The sequence below is a fragment of the Xiphias gladius genome, chromosome 17 (assembly GCF_016859285.1).
Source record: "Xiphias gladius isolate SHS-SW01 ecotype Sanya breed wild chromosome 17, ASM1685928v1, whole genome shotgun sequence".
NCBI lineage: Eukaryota > Metazoa > Chordata > Actinopteri > Istiophoriformes > Xiphiidae > Xiphias > Xiphias gladius.
In genome coordinates, this window is record NC_053416.1 from 15921992 (window position 1) to 15930250 (window position 8259).

At 40.8% G+C, this 8259-nt stretch overlaps 1 protein-coding gene across 4 annotated transcripts in view; it reads right to left on the minus strand.

Moving 5' to 3' along the window:
• Positions 1–8259, minus strand: part of nrxn2a (neurexin 2a) — a 118776-nt gene extending 110517 nt beyond the window's left edge. For all 4 annotated transcript variants that reach the window (XM_040150680.1, XM_040150677.1, XM_040150679.1 and 1 more), the window contains exon 1: positions 8000–8259. The gene's annotated coding sequence lies outside the window, so the exon portion shown is untranslated. The remainder of the gene's footprint in view (positions 1–7999) is intronic.

Here is an 8259-nt window from a genome sequence, read left to right on the forward strand (position 1 = left end):
TTTTAGCTTCATGAATGCATTTGATATTCTGATGATCCAGTGCTATATCTCACAGTGCTGATATTGTACGAAAATGTTTCCTGTCTAAGCGGGTGTTCAGACCAAAATCAGCCCCTTTTGCGTTAAAGCAATGCAAAGGGTCTGCATTAGTGGAGCTGTGTTGCTTTAGGTATTGGTGAGACATGAAATACAATCCATGAAGTTCAGGTTACTGATCCATGAATTTGATGGCTTCTTAGATGAAAAAACGCTGCACAGAGAGACCCCATTTTACAATTTCTCAACTCTGGATAATTATCACAGTGGCAGTTAAATAAAATGTGAAGTAAACAGTAGAAATACAGCATTTACATGTATGTGATTAGCCAGTGAAGTGCCTTGCTGAATGACGTTGCTGTGGGGCAAAAGTTGAACCAGTTTCCTTTTTTTTTTGCTGGATGACCCAGCATTATTTTTCGCACGGACCGTGTGTTGGCACCCGTGCTGTGCTGCCAGACTGGATTCATTCAAATGAATGAGAGGGCTACGTTTTCTCATGCAAAGCTAATGTCAGTCTGAATGCGGCCTGATGTTGACTATTATGGTTGGTCCTCTTTGTGAAACTTGTATCTTAACAAAAAAGTTCTGCTGGTCACTTGTAAGCATATATTTGCTCCCTTATTGTATTCAGTGAAACTCACAGCCACTCTAACAACCAAATGGGGCTGTAATGCTCATTACACATCAGGAAACAAAAGTGGTGGCACACCAAATTTTTCTAATTTCATCATCGATTAAAATACCAATTATTGTTTCTATTATTCAAATAATAGTTTTGTCTATAAAAAAACAGAAAAGTGAAAAATTCCCATCACTTTATCCTAGAGGCAAGGTGCCTTCATAAGCATGCGTAAGCAAATTCCACACTTGAGAATCTGCAACTAAAAAAGTTTGTTTGAAAAATGACTTAAACAATTAAATATTATTTCAGATCATCAAAATAGTTGCCAATTAAATTGTCTTTCAATCAACTACTCTAATAATTGACTAATAAACTGTAATTTCTATATAGCCACAATACCAGCATGGTTGAAAAAGCACAGTGAATTTCTATCATCAGCGATTATAAGAAATAGATTATATTCTTGTTCACACATGGTTTTTAATTATTACAAGTACACTATCTCTCTTATTTAACATGTGGCAGAGGTTAGCATATGATGCCAATAAAAAAAACACCTTAGGTTTGAAATCTAGATATTGAGAGCATTTAATAAGTCGGTTAACACCGGGTACACTGTAGCTCAGTTTTGGGAGATCCCTGAAACTTCTAAAAGAACAACTCAAGCAACTACACACACACAAATACACACACACACACACACACTGTAAGAGTTGTACGGTTAAGATGTAGTTTGTTTTCTTAAATTCAAACTGTCAAAACATACACTGATCCAAAAGCAATGAAGAGAAAATACACTGTCAGGGACTTAACATTTACAGTACGTATATCAAAGATCAATGAAGTCCTTCAGTTACTGTGAAACCTCATAAATTTGCAAATCTTCCAGGCTGCCTCTTCACGACTTTCAATATGCAAATACCCTAGAACATAACCGTCATGAAAGCAACCCAAGTGATTTTTACTATAAATGACAGTTCCTTTCCTCTCAACTCTCAGGGAAGACTTAAATTGCCACTGAGATTGCGTCCTCTAGTAGAACACTACGTATCAATGCATGCTCGATAAACTAACTCCTCATAAAGACAAATATATGCACAAAAACTTAAAGAAAACTAGTCCCTCCTGTGCTTGAGTGACATTACCAGGTGCCATCCTTCAGCACTTCACTTGCTCATACAGCTCGCCCATTTATACAGAATACTGCTAATGATGGAAATGTTTGCCCTTGAAATCTTAGTTAATAAGCAGCTATGCTATGACATCCATGATTAGATCATCCAGTGCTGTCACATCTCATCCTGAGGAGAATGCCACCAGACAAAACGGAGAGTGGGAGCAAGCAAGCATCCTACTCTCTGATTCTTTTCATGCACACAGACAGACACACACACACACACACACACACACACACACACACACACACACACACACACACACACACACACACACACGCACGCACATACACATCTGCTATTCAGCAGCTATGCAACAGAAAAGCCTGGGTTAATCTTGGGTAACAGCTTCTTGGCCAGGATCAGAAAGCTCTACTAAGACCCAGTGAATGCTGACATTGATATGGCACGGAACCTCCTCACACAGGTAGGACACACGAGACAAACGCCATTATGGATGAAGCACCCTCGGGCAAGGATAAGATTGATTTTGCAGTGCAGCATTAGATGAGATTTCCGATGCATACTATAACGAATTAGCATGAATCTGTTCCCCATGAGAGACGCCTGCAGACACAGAGTGAATTGAAATAAATGACTGTCCCAGTGTTTACCACACCATCCCCCATGCTGCAGTCAGTTGGCCATTTATGTGTGACAGGCCCGGTTCAGACACAGCAGAGATCAGTGTGATGGATGGACGGCCAGGCAGCTGCTAAAAATTTCTTGATTCACGCCCAGCCTGATATGCCACTCACTGATCAATTGCATCCACATAAATTCACCCTCCGCCGTAATGTGACGTGATAAGGAAGGAGAAAATAAAAGCTTTCAGGACTCTGCTCTTTTAACCTCAACTCTTATAATGAAATTTACAATGGCTGACAAGGTTTTCTGTTCTTATTTTCCCCCACACACAAGCTACCTCTCAACCAGAACTCTCACACGCACCCGTGCCAGAGTGCTGCAGATATTTCTTCAAAAAAGATGAATGCCTTTGCCGCTGAGAGTAATGTCGGGAATGAAAGAGAAAGATTCATTGAGCGATCTGCAACTAAGATAGTGTAAGACCTCAGCAGCCCCGTCAGAAGTCAGAAGTAACAGATCTGATGAAAGTTCAATCAAAACGTTTCAACTGGCCTAACTGTAGACGGGAATTTTGTTAAATTTCAACATTATGTTAACGTTGTCAATGTTTCAACATTCAACGTTGCTGAGATGATGTAGATAAAGTGTATTATCAGGCTGACAGTCAGCCAAGGTTGAATGTTTGACCTTCCTCATGTCACAGGTGTTTCAACAGAAGAAATTGGCTTGTGCACATGTTTCTTTAAAGGCGACACTGATGTACTGTAAGGGAAGCTAACTCTAGTGCTATCATGAATAGTGCAGTATTGATCCAGTCTGTTGTTGGGCTGGGGATTTTTTGTGTTTGGGTTATTTATTTATTTATTTTTTTTGCTTACATTTATTTCTAAAGTATTATTTTCATTTAAGAATGGCAAAAATAAATATGACAGTACTCTTGATCAAACACCTTCACATTGTGGTTCAGTACGTCAATGTAATGTGATGATATTTTAGGAAAGACTGGTTCTTTCACGGTCAATTAAGTTTTCCAATTTGGGCCACTTAGCTGCAATTTAGCTTTTGGGATGAGGAAAACACACATAAAATATATCATGAAATTACTGTATGACAACCAAAATGCCAGACAGTATCTATATCACACTGCAACCAAGCTCTAGTTGTATTGAAGTAAAAATGCAGATTCAAAATGATACAGTAACTAGAGCATACAGAGTGGTTGGTGTTCTTTACCACCTCTAGATTTTCCATATCAGTCCTGTGTAGTAGATTTGGGCCTCATTGCGGTGCCGTCTTCTGAGCACTGTAACTGCATAATGTATATCCTGACAGGATGATATTGTGTTTTATATCTCTAAGGGCACTGATTATGCTGCCTGGGCACATTTTGGTTAACAGTGCAGTTTCAGCTTCCTTTTCTCATGCTGTCACCCAGTAACAACGATAGATGAGCTTAAATACTTACTTTTGCAATGTAATGCAACACTTCTGTATGCACAAAGTACACCTGAACGGGACAGAAAGACAAACCGGCTTTCTGCAGCTACTGGGTCAGGTATCTGAAGTTTAATAGTGAATGCTTATTATAAATATCACCTTCAGGGGATTCTATCTGCACTCCAAGGGCTCATTATTCGGTACGCTATTTTGATCAAATTAACACAACTGTGTTAAGTTAAACTGTGTGATATTGAACACTTACATTACTCCACTTTCATTCTTCTTTGTTATTACATGTCTACCCTAGCCTTTTAATCAAGACCAGAGGCTGACTGGAGACCGTGGTGTCAACTTTAGGAGGCCATCAGTTTCAAAAAGCTGTACATGGTGACTTGTTTCTGATATACCCAACTGTGCTCTTATCAGTAGTAACAATGTCAATTGCTGCTCTCAAAGTTATCACATACGAGCCAGTTCTTGACTTTATAAATGATAATATCAAAGGTTTGAGTTTTCCTCATTCTTCTGCTCATTCTACTTCCTGAGTGGTCCTTGCTCTGAAATAACATAGAGGATGTTTTGTCTTGAGGGATTCTGTATTGTTCCTTAATAATGCATAGCAGCTCACAGCGTTTCATCAATGAAAAATATTGAAAGGAAATCAAAAAGAAACCTCATTCGTTCATTCTTCTAGCTAAAATGTGATCTGGTACATTTTTGTCATGCACATATTTAATGAATCACAGCTGAGATTTTCAAAAAAGCATTTTTATCACCGCCTCTCCCAATATGACAAGCTCCAGTGTACCGCTTGCTGAATCCTGACTAGCATTCTGTTTACAGAAAATTATAGACCGCTTTCCGTTCCACTCTACCTACTGTACCACCTGTGGTAAACACAATTAGCAATTTTACTGACTATTATTTCACAGATATATAACAATGTCAATCAAGCTTCTCGAATCAGTTGCCACTGTATATATAGTATACGTATATTGCCTCAGATTATTTTTAGATATTTCATTGTCTGTACCTGGACTTTATTACTGTTTTACAACCTTCTAGTTACATCTAGTTACTCTTCATACACACAAGTGGCACAATGACCCAGATTGTAACTTAACTAACAGTGTGCTGCTGGTGTGACAACTCTGACTATGGGGCTCCCAGCTATATGCCTTGTATCATGTGCAGGATTTCAGTTATCTAAGTATTTTGTCTCTGTCACTTGAACTTGAAGTTCATTAGAAATAACGCGCAAATAATTAAATAAGCCAAATTCGCCAAAGGTGTAGAGAGACAAAGATCTCAACAGTGACCTTTTTTTTTGTCTTCACCATCCAGGGACATAATCCCTGTTTGGCGGTGCAGCTGGCATGCTACTGAGTCACGCGTCAGCCCTGATTAGAAGCAGCAGTGGTCCGCGGGCCCCATTCCTCTGCCAGAGCCAGGAGTGGAAAAGGCCAGGGCCACCTCTTTCAGTCTGTAGATATGACCTTGATGGGGTGTGATAGAGAGGAAGCGACACGATTCGCAATGCCACACAATATCTGTAACCTTCCACTTCCCCAGTATGAATGCTGAAGCTATTGAGCTGTGACACACACACACAGACATGCACACACCATGTCGACTCAGCCCTCTCGTTATTTCAAGCAGTCTCCTCCTTCTTGTCATCCAATCATCCATCTTTCTTTGCATATTGGCAGGTGCTTCGTGTGGGATATCCTTATTGCAAACATTAGCTCCTTTTCATACTCAGCAGGTGCCATGCTAATGTAAAAGTCACATAAGTGTGGTTTTAAGAGATAATTGCTTAAAGAAGTTCAAATATTAAGCTGAATGTGAAGTAACATGATGTATCATGCAGCTTAATTCAATTAATGGTCATAATACTATTTTCAGTATTATTACTAGTAGTACTAGGTTAGTTGTTGTTGTAGCAGCAGTGACACCATTTTCTTTTTTTAATTGGTAACGCTACCCAAACCCTTAATTCTCATTGGAAGCAGCGATAGAGGCAGATGTCTTGAGAGTCAGATCATAGCAACACAAGTGTGGTAAAGATGCCACTGAAGGCACCAAAAATACTGCATGGTGTGTAAAATACTGGCAACAGCATATCCTGTGTCAAAATTGAGCTGATAAGAAGCAAAAATAAACATGTAAATTCTACTGAACTGCAAATATAAATGAAGCATGACCGAGGGAAAATAAAATGCAGTATAACAAATAGAAAACAAAAAGCCAGGACTATGACACACCCTGCTGTTATATTGCTGTCTAAAAATATCACCATAACAACAGTACATGCCCAAAAAGTCATACTCAGCATTGCATAAGTTCATTGTTCATGTTTGGAACATTGCAAGCCACGACTTCCATGTTGTCAACGTGGCTCTCATTTAGGAAGCCCTGTGCCTTACTCAAAATGCAATAGCATTTAAATGACTCTGTCAGCTCAAAAAGCAGGGATTTAAGAGTGCAGCCAAACAGCAAGCTTTAATGAGAGAATGTGCAATGGATCTGAGACGCAACACTTGCATACTGTCCACAAGTGAGGTGCTGAAAGATCAACTGGCAGGCAGAGGTGGTCACCTAATTCAGGTGAACTGGAACTCTGAGCTGGTGGCGCTCTTGCCTGTTCTGTGAATACATAGATATCAGTTTCCCTGCTCAGAACACTCAGCAACAAATTGGGTTGTGTTTCTGTTGGAGTAGAATTTGCAAAGCAAATAGGTTGACAGGAGGTGCAGGAAGGGCAGCAGTATGTACGTGAGATGTGCTCGGAATCTTGGGCATTTCTTTTTTTTGGGGATAAATTAATCAAATTATTGTGGGGAATATCAGGCTGTGGGACTCATTGCCATTTCAAGCGATAGCACTGAAGTAATTTGAAAAATAAAACAAACACATTGTTGAATAAAATTATAATAGTAAAAGTCCATACCGCACTGATTTATGCAATCCAATTAACCACAGACATTGATTAAAAACTGCCTCTCTCTGTTCTTTCACATTCTTCCACTTATGATGCGCAGTGCTGTGAATTGGTGTGGAGGCCGTTTGTGTCTTTTTAAAAACATTTTGCATTTTGGAGCCGAAGCTTTGCTATAATTTGAACCACCCCACCTCCTCAGTGGCCGACCCTCCTGAACTGGTGCCATATAATCTGCTGTATGGAGGAGGCAGCTTCCTTGGTGGTGGTGGTGGTGGTTTGGGGGGGGGGGGGGCTGCAGGTTTTAAGAAACGTGATCTCATTACACAGGTAAAAAAAAAAACCTTTTCTTTCCAGCTCACTCCTTTCCCCTGATTTTAAGGTTAATATTTAGAATGGACGGGGAAGCTGCCTTTTGTTGTGGATGATGTGGCAGCTTCTTGACTCAACTACTGTTTCCCTCTCTGTCTGTCTCTCTCCCTTCCTATCTTTGAACTGTCCAGTCCTCTGGCACAGAACACGAAATCCCTCTCAATAATAAATACTGTATGCTACCTCAAGCTTCCCAGAGACAAGGGCCCTGAATGCTGCAGGATTCAAAGATCACCTTAACTTCACTTTTATAAAAACATATATGCAGTGTGTGTGTGTGTGTGTGTATATATATATATATATATATATATACATACATATATCTATATCTATATATATAGATATATGTATATAATTAATTAACCAAACAATAGCTTATGTGGCTGTGCCGGGGCTGCAGCCTTTATTCAAAGGAAAAGCCACCGCTGTACGTGCTGTAGCCCAACCACAGGGCATGTCTTCCGGCACGCAATTAAGCGACCTCGTCCGCAACCGTCTTGAATTTGGAAAGCACAGGCTGCCTCTCCTCCACCCACCTCAACTGACTGTAAACACTGGTAACAAAGAAAGGTTTTGCCTGATTTCTGATCATCCCCGGCCACGTTAAGTGACATCTCCGGGAGACACCTCCGGAGAAGTGTCAATAATCGGTGAGCAGCCGCTTCCCGAATTGGAATACAAGCCATTCCTGACCACTGACATTGAAAAACACACAGACACAAAGCGCGGCTTTATCTCGTAGCTTTCTGCTGCAGCACGCTGGAAAGCTAATTACCGCCGTCCATAAGGTCGATTCTGTGTAGGAGGTGTGCGGTTGTCATTTACCTGTTCATCATCCGGCGATCCGACACACGGATGCCGCGAGAGGTTGCTTTATTCCAGCCGGGCAAAACGCGGGCACGATGGGAGAGAGCAGGAAAATCCTTCCGATGAGCAGGGGGGAATGCGGTGGACGATTATGCGACCTTTGCCTTCAGAAAAGCACAGTCTTCTTATCTTTAGACGTGGCTGTGTCGACGGAGGCAGGCAGGCAGGGAAACCCAGAGCCCCTCCGTGCAGACAAAGATGCTCTCTCTCCCGCGCCG